Source organism: Symphalangus syndactylus, chromosome 3 (genome assembly GCF_028878055.3).
Source record: "Symphalangus syndactylus isolate Jambi chromosome 3, NHGRI_mSymSyn1-v2.1_pri, whole genome shotgun sequence".
In the NCBI taxonomy this organism is placed as follows: Eukaryota; Metazoa; Chordata; class Mammalia; order Primates; family Hylobatidae; genus Symphalangus; species Symphalangus syndactylus.
Window position 1 is genome coordinate 152359332 of NC_072425.2, and position 19149 is coordinate 152378480.

Genomic DNA, 19149 nt, shown 5'->3' on the forward strand with positions numbered 1-19149 from the left:
TCTGCTCAATCAAAAGTATGGTTTAACTCTGTTAGCTGAATGCACAGATCAGAAAGAAGTTTCACCGAATGATTCTGTGTAGTTTATATTTGAAGACATTCCTTTTTCCACTATTACCCTCTTAGCGCTCCGAATCTCCACTTGTATTTTCTACAAAAAGAGTGTTTCATAACTGCTCAATCAAAAATATGTTTTATCTCTGTTAACTGAATTTACAGATCAGAAATAAGTTTCACAGAATGCATCTGTGTAGTTTTTATTTGAAGATATTCTTTTTCCCAATGTAGGCCTCTTAGCGCTTAGCATGTCCAATTGCAGTTTCTACAGAAAGAGTGTTTCAGAACGGCTCAATCAAAAGTAAGGTTCAACTCTGTTAGTTGAATGCACAGAACAGAAAGAATTTTCACAGAATGCTACTGTGTAGTTTATATTTGAATATATTCCTTTTTCCACTATTACCCTCTTAGCGCTCCGAATGCCCACTTGCATTTTCTACAGAAAGAGTGTTCAGAACTGCGCAATCAAAAGTATGGTTTAACTCTGTTAGCTTAATGAACATATCAGAAATAAGTTTCACTCAATGCTTCTGTGTAGTTTTTATTTGAAGATATTTTTTTTCCCAATAGAGGCCTCTTAGCGCTCAGAATGTCCAATTGCAGTTTCTACAGAAAGAGTGTTTCAGAACGGCTCAATCAAAAGTAAGGTTCAACTCTGTTAGTTGAATGCACAGAACAGAAAGAAGTTTCATACAATGCTTCTGTGTAGTTTATATTTGAACATATTCTTTTTTCCACTATTACCCACTTAGCGCTACGAATGTCCAGTTGCATTTTCTACAGACAGAGTGTTTCAAAACTGCTCAATCAAAAGTATGGTTTAACTCTGTTAGCTGAATGCTCAGATCAGAAAAAAGTTTCACAGAATGCTTCTGTGTAGTTTATATTTGAATATATTCCTTTTTCCACTACTACTCTCTTAGCGCTCCAAATGTCCAGTTGCATATTCTACAGAAATAGTGTTCAGATCTGCTCAATCAAAAGTATTGTTTAACTCTGTTAGCTGAATGCACAGAACAGAAAGAAGTTTCACAGAATGATTCTGTGTAGTTTATATTTGGAGACATTCCCTTTTCCACTATTACCTTCTTAGCGCTCCGAATCTACACTTGAATTTTCTACAGAAAGAGTGTTTCAGAACGGCTCAATCAAAACTAAGGTTCAACTGTTTTAGTTGAACAAACAGAACAGAAAGAAGTTTCACACAATTCTTCTGTGTAGTTTTAATTTGTAGACATTCTTTTTCCCAATATAGGCCTCTTAGCGCTCACAATGTCCAATTGCAGTTTCTACAGAAAGAGTGTTTCAGAACGGCTCAATCAAAAGTAATGTTCAACTCTGTTAGTTGAATGCACAGAACAGAAAGAAGTTTCACAGAATGCTTCTGTGTAGTTTATATTTGAACATATTCTTTTTTCCACTATTACCCACTTAGCGCTACGAATGTCCAGTTGCATTTTCTACAGACAGAGTGTTTCAAAACTGCTCAATCAAAAGTATGGTTTAACTCTGTTAGCTGAATGCTCAGATCAGAAAGAAGTTTCACAGAATGCTTCTGTGTAGTTTATATTTGAATATATTCCTTTTTCCACTACTACGCTCTTAGCGCTCCAAAAGTCCAGTTGCATTTTCTACAGAAAGAGTGTTCAGATCTGCTCAATCAAAAGTATGGTTTAACTCTGTTAGCTGAATGCACAGATCAGAAAGAAGTTTCTCCGAATGATTCTGTGTAGTTTATATTTGAAGACATTCCTTTTTCCACTATTACCCTCTTAGCGCTCCGAATCTCCACTTGCATTTTCTACAAGAAGAGTGTTTCATAACGGCTCAATCAAAAATATGTTTTATCTCTGTTAACTGAATTTACAGATCAGAAATAAGTTTCACAGAATGCATCTGTGTAGTTTTTATTTGAAGATATTCTTTTTCCCAATGTAGGCCTCTTAGCGCTTAGCATGTCCAATTGCAGTTTCTACAGAAAGAGTGTTTCAGAACGGCTCAATCAAAAGTAAGGTTCAACTCTGTTAGTTGAATGCACAGAACAGAAAGAATTTTCACAGAATGCTACTGTGTAGTTTATATTTGAATATATTCCTTTTTCCACTATTACCCTCTTAGCGCTCCGAATGTCCACTTGCATTTTCTACCGAAACAGTGTTCAGAACTGCGCAATCAAAAGTATGGTTTAACTCTGTTAGCTTAATGAACATATCAGAAATAAGTTTCACACAATGCTTCTGTGTAGTTTTTATTTGAAGGTATTATTTTTCCCAATATAGGCCTCTTAGCGCTCAGAATGCCCAATTGCAGTTTCTACAGAAAGAGTGTTTCAGAAAGGCTCAATCAAAAGTAAGGTTCAACTCTGTTAGTTGAATGCACAGAACAGAAAGAAGTTTCATACAATGATTCTGTGTAGTTTATATTTGAACATACTCTTTTTTCCACTATTACCCACTTAGCGCTACGAATGTCCAGTTGCATTTTCTACAGACAGAGTGTTTCAAAACTGCTCAATCAAAAGTATGGTTTAACTCTGTTAGCTGAATGCTCGGATCAGAAAGAAGTTTCACAGAATGCTTCTGTGTAGTTTATATTTGAATATATTCCTTTTTCCACTACTACTCTCTTAGCGCTCCAAATGTCCAGTTGCATTTTCTACAGAAAGAGTGTTCAGATCTGCTCAATCAAAAGTATGGTTTAACTCTGTTAGCTGAATGCACAGATCAGAAAGAAGTTTCACAGAATGATTCTGTGTAGTTTATATTTGGAGACATTCCTTTTTCCACTATTACCCTCTTAGCGCTCCGAATCTACACTTGCATTTTCTACAGAAAGAGTGTTTCAGAACGGCTCAATCAAAACAACGGTTCAACTCTTTTAGTTGAACAAACAGAACAGAAAGAAGTTTCACACAATTCTTCTGTGTAGTTTTTATTTGTAGACATTCTTTTTCCCAATATAGGCCTCTTAGCGCTCAGAATGTCCAATTGCAGTTTCTACAGAAAGAGTGTTTCAGAACGGCTCAATCAAAACTAAGGTTCAACTCTGTTAGTTGAATGCACAGAACAGAAAGAAGTTTCATACAATGCTTCTGTGTAGTTTATATTTGAACATATTCTTTTTTCCACTATTACCCACTTAGCGCTACGAATGTCCAGTTGCATTTTCTACAGACAGAGTGTTTCAAAACTGCTCAGTGAAAAGTATGGTTTAACTCTGTTAGCTGAATGCTCAGATCAGAAAGAAGTTTCACAGAATGCTTCTGTGTAGTTCATATTTGAATATATTCCTTTTTCCGCTACTACACTCTTAGCGCTCCAAATGTCCAGTTGCATTTTCTACAGAAAGAGAGTTCAGATCTGCTCAATCAAAAGTATGGTTTAACTCTGTTAGCTGAATGCACAGATCAGAAAGAAGTTTCACCGAATGATTCTGTGTAGTTTATATTTGAAGACATTCCTTTTTCCACTATTACCCTCTTAGCGCTCCGAATCTCCACTTGCATTTTCTACAAAAAGAGTGTTTCATAACTGCTCAATCAAAAATATGTTTTATCTCTGTTAACTGAATTTACAGATCAGAAATAAGTTTCACAGAATGCATCTGTGTAGTTTTTATTTGAAGATATTCTTTTTCCCAATGTAGGCCTCTTAGCGCTTAGCATGTCCAATTGCAGTTTCTACAGAAAGAGTGTTTCAGAACGGCTCAATCAAAAGTAAGGTTCAACTCTGTTAGTTGAATGCACAGAACAGAAAGAATTTTCACAGAATGCTACTGTGTAGTTTATATTTGAATATATTCCTTTTTCCACTATTACCCTCTTAGCGCTCCGAATGCCCACTTGCATTTTCTACAGAAAGAGTGTTCAGAACTGCGCAATCAAAAGTATGGTTTAACTCTGTTAGCTTAATGAACATATCAGAAATAAGTTTCACACAATGCTTCTGTGTAGTTTTTATTTGAAGATATTTTTTTTCCCAATAGAGGCCTCTTAGCGCTCAGAATGTCCAATTGCAGTTTCTACAGAAAGAGTGTTTCAGAACGGCTCAATCAAAAGTAAGGTTCAACTCTGTTAGTTGAATGCACAGAACAGAAAGAAGTTTCATACAATGCTTCTGTGTAGTTTATATTTGAACATATTCTTTTTTCCACTATTACCCACTTAGCGCTACGAATGTCCAGTTGCATTTTCTACAGACAGAGTGTTTCAAAACTGCTCAATCAAAAGTATGGTTTAACTCTGTTAGCTGAATGCTCAGATCAGAAAGAAGTTTCACAGAATGCTTCTGTGTAGTTTATATTTGAATATATTCCTTTTTCCACTACTACTCTCTTAGCGCTCCAAATGTCCAGTTGCATATTCTACAGAAATAGTGTTCAGATCTGCTCAATCAAAAGTATTGTTTAACTCTGTTAGCTGAATGCACAGATCAGAAAGAAGTTTCACAGAATGATTCTTTGTAGTTTATATTTGGAGACATTCCCTTTTCCACTATTACCTTCTTAGCGCTCCGAATCTACACTTGAATTTTCTACAGAAAGAGTGTTTCAGAACGGCTCAATCAAAACTAAGGTTCAACTGTTTTAGTTGAACAAACAGAACAGAAAGAAGTTTCACACAATTCTTCTGTGTAGTTTTAATTTGTAGACATTCTTTTTCCCAATATAGGCCTCTTAGCGCTCAGAATGTCCAATTGCAGTTTCTACAGAAAGAGTGTTTCAGAACGGCTCAATCAAAAGTAAGGTTCAACTCTGTTAGTTGAATGCACAGAACAGAAAGAAGTTTCACAGAATGCTTCTGTGTAGTTTATATTTGAACATATTCTTTTTTCCACTATTACCCACTTAGCGCTACGAATGTCCAGTTGCATTTTCTACAGACAGAGTGTTTCAAAACTGCTCAATCAAAAGTATGGTTTAACTCTGTTAGCTGAATGCTCAGATCAGAAAGAAGTTTCACAGAATGCTTCTGTGTAGTTTATATTTGAATATATTCCTTTTTCCACTACTACGCTCTTAGCGCTCCAAAAGTCCAGTTGCATTTTCTACAGAAAGAGTGTTCAGATCTGCTCAATCAAAAGTATGGTTTAACTCTGTTAGCTGAATGCACAGATCAGAAAGAAGTTTCACCGAATGATTCTGTGTAGTTTATATTTGAAGATATTCCTTTTTCCACTATTACCCTCTTAGCGCTCCGAATCTCCACTTGCATTTTCTACAAAAAGAGTGTTTCATAACTGCTCAATCAAAAATATGTTTTATCTCTGTTAACTGAATTTACAGATCAGAAATAAGTTTCACAGAATGCATCTGTGTAGTTTTTATTTGAAGATATTTTTTTCCCAATGTAGGCCTCTTAGCGCTTAGCATGTCCAATTGCAGTTTCTACAGAAAGAGTGTTTCAGAACGGCTCAATCAAAAGTAAGGTTCAACTCTGTTAGTTGAATGCACAGAACAGAAAGAATTTTCACAGAATGCTACTGTGTAGTTTATATTTGAATATATTCCTTTTTCCACTATTACCCTCTTAGCGCTCCGAATGCCCACTTGCATTTTCTACAGAAAGAGTGTTCAGAACTGCGCAATCAAAAGTATGGTTTAACTCTGTTAGCTTAATTAACATATCAGAAATAAGTTTCACTCAATGCTTCTGTGTAGTTTTTATTTGAAGATATTTTTTTTCCCAATAGAGGCCTCTTAGCGCTCAGAATGTCCAATTGCAGTTTCTACAGAAAGAGTGTTTCAGAACGGCTCAATCAAAAGTAAGGTTCAACTCTGTTAGTTGAATGCACAGAACAGAAAGAAGTTTCATACAATGCTTCTGTGTAGTTTATATTTGAACATATTCTTTTTTCCACTATTACCCACTTAGCGCTACGAATGTCCAGTTGCATTTTCTACAGACAGAGTGTTTCAAAACTGCTCAATCAAAAGTATGGTTTAACTCTGTTAGCTGAATGCTCAGATCAGAAAGAAGTTTCACAGAATGCTTCTGTGTAGTTTATATTTGAATATATTCCTTTTTCCACTACTACTCTCTTAGCGCTCCAAATGTCCAGTTGCATATTCTACAGAAATAGTGTTCAGATCTGCTCAATCAAAAGTATTGTTTAACTCTGTTAGCTGAATGCACAGATCAGAAAGAAGTTTCACAGAATGATTCTGTGTAGTTTATATTTGGAGACATTCCCTTTTCCACTATTACCTTCTTAGCGCTCCGAATCTACACTTGAATTTTCTACAGAAAGAGTGTTTCAGAACGGCTCAATCAAAACTAAGGTTCAACTGTTTTAGTTGAACAAACAGAACAGAAAGAAGTTTCACACAATTCTTCTGTGTAGTTTTAATTTGTAGACATTCTTTTTCCCAATATAGGCCTCTTAGCGCTCACAATGTCCAATTGCAGTTTCTACAGAAAGAGTGTTTCAGAACGGCTCAATCAAAAGTAATGTTCAACTCTGATAGTTGAATGCACAGAACAGAAAGAAGTTTCACAGAATGCTTCTGTGTAGTTTATATTTGAACATATTCTTTTTTCCACTATTACCCACTTAGCGCTACGAATGTCCAGTTGCATTTTCTACAGACAGAGTGTTTCAAAACTGCTCAATCAAAAGTATGGTTTAACTCTGTTAGCTGAATGCTCAGATCAGAAAGAAGTTTCACAGAATGCTTCTGTGTAGTTTATATTTGAATATATTCCTTTTTCCACTACTACGCTCTTAGCGCTCCAAAAGTCCAGTTGCATTTTCTACAGAAAGAGTGTTCAGATCTGCTCAATCAAAAGTATGGTTTAACTCTGTTAGCTGAATGCACAGATCAGAAAGAAGTTTCACCGAATGATTCTGTGTAGTTTATATTTGAAGACATTCCTTTTTCCACTATTACCCTCTTAGCGCTCCGAATCTCCACTTGCATTTTCTACAAAAAGAGTGTTTCATAACTGCTCAATCAAAAATATGTTTTATCTCTGTTAACTGAATTTACAGATCAGAAATAAGTTTCACAGAATGCATCTGTGTAGTTTTTATTTGAAGATAGTCTTTTTCCCAATGTAGGCCTCTTAGCGCTTAGCATGTCCAATTGCAGTTTCTACAGAAAGAGTGTTTCAGAACGGCTCAATCAAAAGTAAGGTTCAACTCTGTTAGTTGAATGCACAGAACAGAAAGAATTTTCACAGAATGCTACTGTGTAGTTTATATTTGAATATATTCCTTTTTCCACTATTACCCTCTTAGCGCTCCGAATGTCCACTTGCATTTTCTACCGAAACAGTGTTCAGAACTGCGCAATCAAAATTATGGTTTAACTCTGTTAGCTTAATGAACATATCAGAAATAAGTTTCACACAATGCTTCTGTGTAGTTTTTATTTGAAGGTATTATTTTTCCCAATATAGGCCTCTTAGCGCTCAGAATGTCCAATTGCAGTTTCTACAGAAAGAGTGTTTCAGAAAGGCTCAATCAAAAGTAAGGTTCAACTCTGTTAGTTGAATGCACAGAACAGAAAAAAGTTTCATACAATGCTTCTGTGTAGTTTATATTTGAACATATTCTTTTCTCCACTATTACCCACTTAGCGCTACGAATGTCCAGTTGCATTTTCTACAGACAGAGTGTTTCAAATCTGCTCAATCAAAAGTATGGTTTAACTCTGTTAGCTGAATGCTCAGATCAGAAAGAAGTTTCACAGAATGCTTCTGTGTAGTTTATATTTGAATATATTCCTTTTTCCACTACTACTCTCTTAGCGCTCCAAATGTCCACTTGCATTTTCTACAGAAAGAGTGTTCAGATCTGCTCAATCAAAAGTATGGTTTAACTCTGTTAGCTGAATGCACAGATCAGAAAGAAGTTTCACAGAATGATTCTGTGTAGTTTATATTTGGAGACATTCCTTTTTCCACTATTACCCTCTTAGCGCTCCGAATCTCCACTTGCATTTTCTACAGAAAGAGTGTTTCAGAACGGCTCAATCAAAACTAAGGTTTAACTCTTTTAGTTGAACAAACAGAACAGAAAGTAGTTTCACACAATTCTTCTGTGTAGTTTTTATTTGTAGACATTCTTTTTCCCAATATAGGCCTCTTAGCGCTCAGAATGTCCAATTGCAGTTTCTACAGAAAGTGTGTTTCAGAACGGCTCAATCAAAAGTAAGGTTCAACTCTGTTAGTTGAATGCACAGAACAGATAGAAGTTTCACAGAATGCTTCTGTGTAGTTTATATTTGAACATATTCTTTTTTCCACTATTACCGACTTAGCGCTACGAATGTCCAGTTGCATTTTCTACAGACAGAGTGTTTCAAAACTGCTCAATCAAAAGTATGGTTTAACTCTGTTAGCTGAATGCTCAGATCAGAAAGAAGTTTCACAGAATGCTTCTGTGTAGTTTATATTTGAATATATTCCTTTTTCCACTACTACGCTCTTAGCGCTCCAAATGTCCAGTTGCATTTTCTACAGAAAGAGTGTTCAGATCTGCTCAATCAAAAGTATGGTTTAACTCTGTTAGCTGAATGCACAGATCAGAAACAAGTTTCACCGAATGATTCTGTGTAGTTTATATTTGAAGACATTCCTTTTTCCACTATTGCCCTCTTAGCGCTCCGAATCTCCACTTGCATTTTCTACAAAAAGAGTGTTTCATAACTGCTCAATCAAAAATATGTTTTATCTCTGTTAACTGAATTTACAGATCAGAAATAAGTTTCACAGAATGCATCTGTGTAGTTTTTATTTGAAGATATTCTTTTTCCCAATGTAGGCCTCTTAGCGCTTAGCATGTCCAATTGCAGTTTCTACAGAAAGAGTGTTTCAGAACGGCTCAATCAAAAGTAAGGTTCAACTCTGTTAGTTGAATGCACAGAACAGAAAGAATTTTCACAGAATGCTACTGTGTAGTTTATATTTGAATATATTCCTTTTTCCACTATTACCCTCTTAGCGCTCCGAATGTCCACTTGCATTTTCTACAGAAAGAGTGTTCAGAACTGCGCAATCAAATGTATGGTTTAACTCTGTTAGCTTAATGAACATATCAGAAATAAGTTTCACACAATGCTTCTGTGTAGTTTTTATTTGAAGATATTATTTTTCCCAATAGAGGCCTCTTAGCGCTCAGAATGTCCAATTGCAGTTTCTACAGAATGAGTGTTTCAGAAAGGCTCAATCAAAAGTAAGGTTCAACTCTGTTAGTTGAATGCACAGAACAGAAAGAAGTTTCATACAATGCTTCTGTGTAGTTTATATTTGAACATATTCTTTTTTCCACTATTACCCACTTAGCGCTACGAATGTCCAGTTGCATTTTCTACAGACAGAGTGTTTCAAAACTGCTCAATCAAAAGTATGGTTTAACTCTGTTAGCTGAATGCTCAGATCAGAAAGAAGTTTCACAGAATGCTTCTGTGTAGTTTATATTTGAATATATTCCTTTTTCCACTACTACTCTCTTAGCGCTCAAAATGTCCAGTTGCATTTTCTACAGAAAGAGTGTTCAGATCTGCTGAATCAAAAGTATGGTTTAACTCTGTTAGCTGAATGCACAGATCAGAAAGAAGTTTCACAGAATGATTCTGTGTAGTTTATATTTGGAGACATTCCTTTTTCCACTATTACCCTCTTAGCGCTCCGAATCTCCAGTTGCATTTTCTACAGAAAGTGTGTTTCAGAACGGCTCAATCAAAACTAAGGTTCAACTCTTTTAGTTGAACAAACAGAACAGAAAGAAGTTTCACACAATTCTTCTGTGTAGTTTTTATTTGTAGACATTCTTTTTCCCAATGTAGGCCTCTTAGCGCTCAGAATGTCCAATTGCAGTTTCTACAGAAAGAGTGTTTCAGAACGGCTCAATCAAAAGTAAGGTTCAACTCTGTTAGTTGAATGCACAGAACAGAAAGAAGTTTCACAGAATGCTTGTGTGTAGTTTATATTTGAACATATTCTTTTTTCCACTCTTACCCACTTAGCGCTACGAATGTCCAGTTGCATTTTCTACAGACAGAGTGTTTCAAAACTGCTCAATCAAAAGTATGGTTTAACTCTGTTAGCTGAATGCTCAGATCAGAAAGAAGTTTCACAGAATCCTTCTGTGTAGTTTATATTTGAATATATTCCTTTTTCCACTACTACGCTCTTAGCGCTCCAAATGTCCAGTTGCATTTTCTACAGAAAGAGTGTTCAGATCTGCTCAATCAAAAGTATGGTTTAACTCTGTTAGCTGAATGCACAGATCAGAAAGAAGTTTCACCGAATGATTCTGTGTAGTTTATATTTGAAGATATTCCTTTTTCCACTATTAACCTCTTAGCGCTCCGAATCTCCACTTGCATTTTCTACAAAAAGAGTGTTTCATAACTGCTCAATCAAAAATATGTTTTATCTCTGTTAACTGAATTTACAGATCAGAAATAAGTTTCACAGAATGCATCTGTGTAGTTTTTATTTGAAGATATTCTTTTTCCCAATGTAGGCCTCTTAGCGCTTAGCATGTCCAATTGCAGTTTCTACAGAAAGAGTGTTTCAGAACGGCTCAATCAAAAGTAAGGTTCAAATCTGTTAGCTGAAAGCACAGAACAGTAAGAGTTTTCACAGAATGCTACTGTGTAGTTTATATTTGAATATATTCCTTTTTCCACTATTACCCTCTTAGCGCTCCGAATGTCCACTTGCATTTTCTACCGAAAGAGTGTTCAGAACTGCGCAATCAAAAGTATGGTTTAACTCTGTTAGCTTAATGAACATATCAGAAATAAGTTTCACACAATGCTTCTGTGTAGTTTTTATTTGAAGATATTATTTTTCCCAATAGAGGCCTCTTAGCGCTCAGAATGTCCAATTGCAGTTTCTACAGAAAGAGTGTTTCAGAAAGGCTCAATCAAAAGTAAGGTTCAACTCTGTTAGTTGAATGCACAGAACAGAAAAAAGTTTCATACAATGCTTCTGTGTAGTTTATATTTGAACATATTCTTTTCTCCACTATTACCCACTTAGCGCTACGAATGTCCAGTTGCATTTTCTACAGACAGAGTGTTTCAAATCTGCTCAATCAAAAGTATGGTTTAACTCTGTTAGCTGAATGCTCAGATCAGAAAGAAGTTTCACAGAATGCTTCTGTGTAGTTTATATTTGAATATATTCCTTTTTCCACTACTACTCTCTTAGCGCTCCAAATGTCCAGTTGCATTTTCTACAGAAAGAGTGTTCAGATCTGCTCAATCAAAAGTATGGTTTAACTCTGTTAGCTGAATGCACAGATCAGAAAGAAGTTTCACAGAATGATTCTGTGTAGTTTATATTTGGAGACATTCCTTTTTCCACTATTACCCTCTTAGCGCTCCGAATCTCCACTTGCATTTTCTACAGAAAGAGTGTTTCAGAACGGCTCAATCAAAACTAAGGTTCAACTCTTTTAGTTGAACAAACAGAACAGAAAGAAGTTTCACACAATTCTTCTGTGTAGTTTTTATTTGTAGACATTCTTTTTCCCAATATAGGCCTCTTAGCGCTCAGAATGTCCAATTGCAGTTTCTACAGAAAGTGTGTTTCAGAACGGCTCAATCAAAAGTAAGGTTCCAGTTTCATCCAAACATCATTCTCAGTAAACTATCGCAAGAACAAAAAACCAAACACCGCATGTTCTCACTCATACGTGGGAATTGAACAATGAGAACTCATGGACACAGGAAGGGGAACATCACACTCCGGGGACTGTTGTGGGGTGGGGGGAGGGGGGAGGGACAGCATTAGGAGATACACCTAATGCTAAATGACGAATTAATGGGTGCAGGAAATCAACATGGCACATGGATACATATGTAACAAACCTGCACATTGTGCACATGTACCCTAAAACCCTAAAGTATAATAAAAAAAAAAATAAATAAAAAAAAACAACAAAAAAAAAAAAACAAAAGTAAGGTTCAACTCTGTTAGTTGAATGCACAGAACAGCAAGAAGTTTCACAGAATGCTTCTGTGTAGTTTATATTTGAACATATTCTTTTTTCCACTATTACCCACTTAGCGCTAAGAATGTCCAGTTGCATTTTCTACAGACAGAGTGTTTCAAAACTGCTCAATGAAAAGTATGGTTTAACTCTGTTAGCTGAATGCTCAGATCAGAAAGAAGTTTCACAGAATGCTTCTGTGTAGTTTATATTTGAATATATTCCTTTTTCCACTACTACTCTCATAGCGCTCCAAATGTACAGTTGCATTTTCTACAGAAAGATTGTTCAGATCTGCTGAATCAAAAGTATGGTTTAACTCTGTTAACTGAATGCACAGAACAGAAAGAAGTTTCACAGAATGATTCTGTGTAGTTTATATTTGGAGACATTCCTTTTTCCACTATTACCCTCTTAGCACTCCGAATCTCCACTTGCATTTTCTACAGAAAGAGTGTTTCAGAACGGCTCAATCAAAACTAAGGTTAAACTCTTTTAGTTGAACAAACAGAACAGAAAGAAGTTTCACACAATTCTTCTGTGTAGTTTTTATTTGTAGACATTCTTTTTCCCAATATAGGCCTCTTAGCGCTCAGAATGTCCAATTGCAGTGTCTACAGAAAGAGTGTTTCAGAACGGCTCAATCAAAAGTAAGGTTCAACTCTGTTAGTTGAATGCACAGAACAGAAAGAAGTTTCACAGAATGCTCCTGTGTAGTTTATATTTGAATATATTCTTTTTTCCATTATTACCCACTTAGCGCTACGAATGTCCAGTTGCATTTTCTACAGACAGAGTGTTTCAAAACTGCTGAATCAAAAGTATGGTTTAACTCTGTTAGCTGAATGCTCAGATCAGAAAGAAGTTTCACAGAATGCTTCTGTGTAGTTTATATTTGAATATATTCCTTTTTCCACTACTACGCTCTTAGCGCTCCAAATGTCCAGTTGCATTTTCTACAGAAAGAGTGTTCAGATCTGCTCAATCAAAAGTATGGTTTAACACTGTTAGCTGAATGCACAGATCAGAAAGAAGTTTCACCGAATGATTCTGTGTAGTTTATATTTGAAGACATTCCTTTTTCCACTATTGCCCTCTTAGTGCTCCGAATCTCCACTTGCATTTTCTACAAAAAGAGTGTTTCATAACTGCTCAATCAAAAATATGTTTTATCTCTGTTAACTGAATTTACAGATCAGAAATAAGTTTCACAGAATGCATCTGTGTAGTTTTTATTTGAAGATATTCTTTTTCCCAATGTAGGCCTCTTAGCGCTTAGCATGTCCAATTGCAGTTTCTACAGAAAGAGTGTTTCAGAACGGCTCAATCAAAAGTAAGGTTCAACTCTGTTAGTTGAATGCACAGAACAGAAAGAATTTTCACAGAATGCTACTGTGTAGTTTATATTTGAATATATTCCTTTTTCCACTATTACCCTCTTAGCGCTCCGAATGTCCACTTGCATTTTCTACAGAAAGAGTGTTCAGAACTGCGCAATCAAATGTATGGTTTAACTCTGTTAGCTTAATGAACATATCAGAAATAAGTTTCACACAATGCTTCTGTGTAGTTTTTATTTGAAGATATTATTTTTCCCAATAGAGTCCTCTTAGCGCTCAGAATGTCCAATTGCAGTTTCTACAGAATGAGTGTTTCAGAAAGGCTCAATCAAAAGTAAGGTTCAACTCTGTTAGTTGAATGCACAGAACAGAAAGAAGTTTCATACAATGCTTCTGTGTAGTTTATATTTGAACATATTCTTTTTTCCACTATTACCCACTTAGCGCTACGAATGTCCAGTTGCATTTTCTACAGACAGAGTGTTTCAAAACTGCTCAATCAAAAGTATGGTTTAACTCTGTTAGCTGAATGCTCAGATCAGAAAGAAGTTTCACAGAATGCTTCTGTGTAGTTTATATTTGAATATATTCCTTTTTCCACTACTACTCTCTTAGCGCTCAAAATGTCCAGTTGCATTTTCTACAGAAAGAGTGTTCAGATCTGCTGAATCAAAAGTATGGTTTAACTCTGTTAGCTGAATGCACAGATCAGAAAGAAGTTTCACAGAATGATTCTGTGTAGTTTATATTTGGAGACATTCCTTTTTCCACTATTACCCTCTTAGCGCTCCGAATCTCCACTTGAATTTTCTACAGAAAGTGTGTTTCAGAACGGCTCAATCAAAACTAAGGTTCAACTCTTTTAGTTGAACAAACAGAACAGAAAGAAGTTTCACACAATTCTTCTGTGTAGTTTTTATTTGTAGACATTCTTTTTCCCAATGTAGGCCTCTTAGCGCTCAGAATGTCCAATTGCAGTTTCTACAGAAAGAGTGTTTCAGAACGGCTCAATCAAAAGTAAGGTTCAACTCTGTTAGTTGAATGCACAGAACAGCAAGAAGTTTCACAGAATGCTTCTGTGTAGTTTATATTTCAACATATTCTTTTTTCCACTATTACCCACTTAGCGCTACGAATGTCCAGTTGCATTTCCTACAGACAGCGTGTTTCAAAACTGCTCAATCAAAAGTATGGTTTAACTCTGTTAGCTGAATGCTCAGATCAGAAAGAAGTTTCACAGAATGCTTCTGTGTAGTTTATATTTGAATATATTCCTTTTTCCACTAATACGCTCTTAGCGCTCCAAATGTCCAGTTGCATTTTCTACAGAAAGAGTGTTCAGATCTGCTCAATCAAAGGTATGGTTTAACTCTGTTAGCTGAATGCACAGTTCAGAAAGAAGTTTCACCGAATGATTCTGTGTAGTTTATATTTGAAGACATTCCTTTTTCCACTATTACCCTCTTAGCGCTCCGAATCTCCACTTGCATTTTCTACAAAAAGAGTGTTTCATAACTGCTCAATCAAAAATATGTTTTATCTCTGTTAACTGAATTTACAGATCAGAAATAAGTTTCACAGAATGCATCTGTGTAGTTTTTATTTGAAGATATTCTTTTTCCCAATGTAGGCCTCTTAGCGCTTAGCATGTCCAATTGCAGTTTCTACAGAAAGAGTGTTTCAGAACGGCTCAATCAAAAGTAAGGTTCAAATCTGTTAGCTGAATGCACAGAACAGTAAGAGTTTTCACAGAATGCTACTGTGTAGTTTATATTTGAATATATTCCTTTTTCCACTATTACCCTCTTAGCGCTCCGAAAGTCCACTTGCATTTTCTACAGAAAGAGTGTTCAGAACTGCGCAATCAAAAGTATGGTTTAACTCTGTTAGCTTAATGAACATATCAGAAATAAGTTTCACACAATGCTTCTGTGTAGTTTTTATTTGAAGATATTATTTTTCCCAATAGAGGCCTCTTAGCGCTCAGAATGTCCAATTGCAGTTTCTACAGAAAGAGTGTTTCAGAAAGGCTCAATCAAAAGTAAGGTTCAACTCTGTTAGTTGAACGCACAGAACAGAAAATATTTCATACAATGCTTCTGTGTAGTTTATATTTTAACATATTCTTTTCTCCACTATTACCTACTTAGCTCTACGAATGTCCAGTTGCATTTTCTACAGACAGAGTGTTTCAAAACTGCTCAATCAAAAGTATGGTTTAACTCTGTTAGCTGAATTCTCAGATCAGAAAGAAGTTTCAGAGAATGCTTCTGTGTAGTTTATATTTGAATATATTCCTTTTTCCACTACTACTCTCTTAGCGCTCCAAATGTCCAGTTGCATTTTCTACAGAAAGAGTGTTCAGATCTGCTGAATCCAAAGTATGGTTTAACTCTGTTAGCTGAATGCACAGATCAGAAAGAAGTTTCACAGAATGATTCTGTGTAGTTTATATTTGGAGAAATTCCTTTTTCCACTATTACCCTCTTAGCGCTCCGAATATCCACTTGCATTTTCTACAGAAAGAGTGTTTCAGAACGGCTCAATCAAAACTAAGGTTCAACTCTTTTAGTTGAACAAACAGAACAGAAAGAAGTTTCACACAATTCTTCTGTGTAGTTTTTATTTGTAGACATTCTTTTTCCCAATATAGGCCTCTTAGCGCTCAGAATGTCCAATTGCAGTTTCTACAGAAAGAATGTTTCAGAACGGCTCAATCAAAAGTAAGGTTCAACTCTGTTAGTTGAATGCACAGAACAGCAAGAAGTTTCACAGAATGCTTCTGTGTAGTTTATATTTGAACATATTCTTTTTTCCACTATTACAAACTTAGCGCTACGAATGTCCAGTTGCATTTTCTACAGACAGAGTGTTTCAAAACTGCTCAATCAAAAGTATGGTTTAACTCTGTTAGCTGAATGCTCAGATCAGAAAGAAGTTTCACAGAATGCTTCTGTGTAGTTTATATTTGAATATATTCCTTTTTCCACTAATACGCTCTTAGCGCTCCAAATGTCCAGTTGCATTTTCTACAGAAAGAGTGTTCAGATCTGCTCAATCAAAAGTATGGTTTAACTCTGTTAGCTGAATGCACAGATCAGAAAGAAGTTTCACCGAATGATTCTGTGTAGTTTATATTTGAAGACATTAATTTTTCCACTATTACCCTCTTAGCGCTCCGAATCTCCACTTGCATTTTCTACAAAAAGAGTGTTTCATAACTGCTCAATCAAAAATATGTTTTATCTCTGTTAACTGAATTTACAGATCAGAAATAAGTTTCACAGAATGCATCTGTGTAGTTTTTATTTGAAGATATTCTTTTTCCCAATGTAGGCCTCTTAGCGCTTAGCATGTCCAATTGCAGTTTCTACAGAAAGAGTGTTTCAGAACGGCTCAATCAAAAGTAAGGTTCAACTCTGTTAGCTGAATGCACAGAACAGAAAGAGTTTTCACAGAATGCTACTGTGTAGTTTATATTTGAATATATTCCTTTTTCCACTATTACCCTCTTAGCGCTCCGAATGTCCACTTGCATTTTCTACAGAAAGAGTGTTCAGAACTGCGCAATCAAAAGTATGGTTTAACTCTGTTAGCTTAATGAACATATCAGAAATAAGTTTCACACAATGCTTCTGTGTAGTTTTTATTTGAAGATATTATTTTTCCCAATAGAAGCCTCTTAGCGCTCAGAATGTCCAATTGCAGTTTCTACAGAAAGAGTGTTTCAGAAAGGCTCAATCAAAAGTAAGGTTCAACTCTGTTAGTTGAACGCACAGAACAGAAAGAAGTTTCATACAATGCTTCTGTGTAGTTTATATTTGAACATATTCTTTTCTCCACTATTACCTACTTAGCTCTACGAATGTCCAGTTGCATTTTCTACAGACAGAGTGTTTCAAAACTGCTGAATCAAAAGTATGGTTTAACTCTGTTAGCTGAATTCTCAGATCAGAAAGAAGTTTCAGAGAATGCTTCTGTGTAGTTTATATTTGAATATATTCCTTTTTCCACTACTACTCTCTTAGCGCTCCAAATGTCCAGTTGCATTTTCTACAGAAAGAGTGTTCAGATCTGCTGAATCCAAAGTATGGTTTAACTCTGTTAGCTGAATGCACAGATCAGAAAGAAGTTTCACAGAATAATTCTGTGTAGTTTATATTTGGAGAAATTCCTTTTTCCACTATTACCCTCTTAGTGCTCCGAATCTCCACTTGCATTTTCTACAGAAAGAGTGTTTCAGAACGGCTCAATCAAAACTAAAGTTCAAATCTTTTAGTTGAACAAACAGAACAGAAAGAAGTTTCACACAATTCTTCTCTGTGGTTTTTATTTGTAGACATAATTTTTCCCAATATAGGCATCCTAGCTCTCAGAATGTCCAATTGCAGTTTCTACAGAAAGAGTGTTTCAGAACGGATCAATCAAAAGTAAGGTTCAACTCTGTTAGTTGAATGCACAGAACAGAAAGAAGTTTCATACAATGCTTCTGTGTAGTTTATATTTGAACATATTCTTTTTTCCACTATTACCCACTTAGCGCTACGAATGTCCAGTTGCATTTTCTACAGACAGAGTGTTTCAAAACTGCTCAATCAAAAGTGTGGTTTAACTCTGTTAGCTGAATGCTCAGATCAGAAAGAAGTTTCACAGAATGCTTCTGTGTAGTTTATATTTGAATATATTCCTTTTTCCACTACTACGCTCTTAGCGCTCCAAATGTCCAGTTGCATTTTCTACAGAAAGAGTGTTCAGATCTGCTCAATCAAAAGTATGGTTTAACTCTGTTAGCTGAATGCACAGATCAGAAAGAAGTTTCACCGAATGATTCTGTGTAGTTTATATTTGAAGACATTCCTTTTTCCACTATTACCCTCTTAACGCTCCGAATCTCCACTTGCATTTTCTACAAAAAGAGTGTTTCATAACTGCTCAATCAAAAATATGTTTTATCTCTGTTAACTGAATTTACAGATCAGAAATAAGTTTCACAGAATGCATCTGTGTAGTTTTTATTTGAAGATATTCTTTTTCCCAATGTAGGCCTCTTAGCGCTTAGCATGTCCAATTGCAGTTTCTACAGAAAGAGTGTTTCAGAACGGCTCAATCAAAAGTAAGGTTCAACTCTGTTAGCTGAATGCACAGAACAGAAAGAATTTTCACAGAATGCTACTGTGTAGTTTATATTTGAATATATTCCTTTTTCCACTATTACCCTCTTAGCGCTCCGAACGTCCACTTGCATTTTCTACAGAAAGAGTGTTCAGAACTGCGCAATCAAAAGTATGGTTTAACTCTGTTAGCTTAATGAACATATCAGAATTAAGTTTCACACAATGCTTCTGTGTAGTTTTTATTTGAAGATATTATTTTTCCCAATAGAGGCCTCTTAGCGCTCAGAATGTCCAATTGCAGTTTCTACAGAAAGAGTGTTTCAGAAAGGCTCAATCAAAAGTAAGGTTCAACTCTGTTAGTTGAACGCACAGAACAGAAAGAAGTTTCATACAATGCTTCTGTGTAGTTTATATTTGAACATATTCTTTTCTCCACTATTACCTACTTAGCTCTACGAATGTCCAGTTGCATTTTCTACAGACAGAGTGTTTCAAAACTGCTGAATCAAAAGTATGGTTTAACTCTGTTAGCTGAATTCTCAGATCAGAAAGAAGTTTCAGAGAATGCTTCTGTGTAGTTTATATTTGAATATATTCCTTTTTCCACTACTACTCTCTTAGCGCTCCAAATGTCCAGTTGCATTTTCTACAGAAAGAGTGTTCAGATCTGCTGAATCCAAAGTATGGTTTA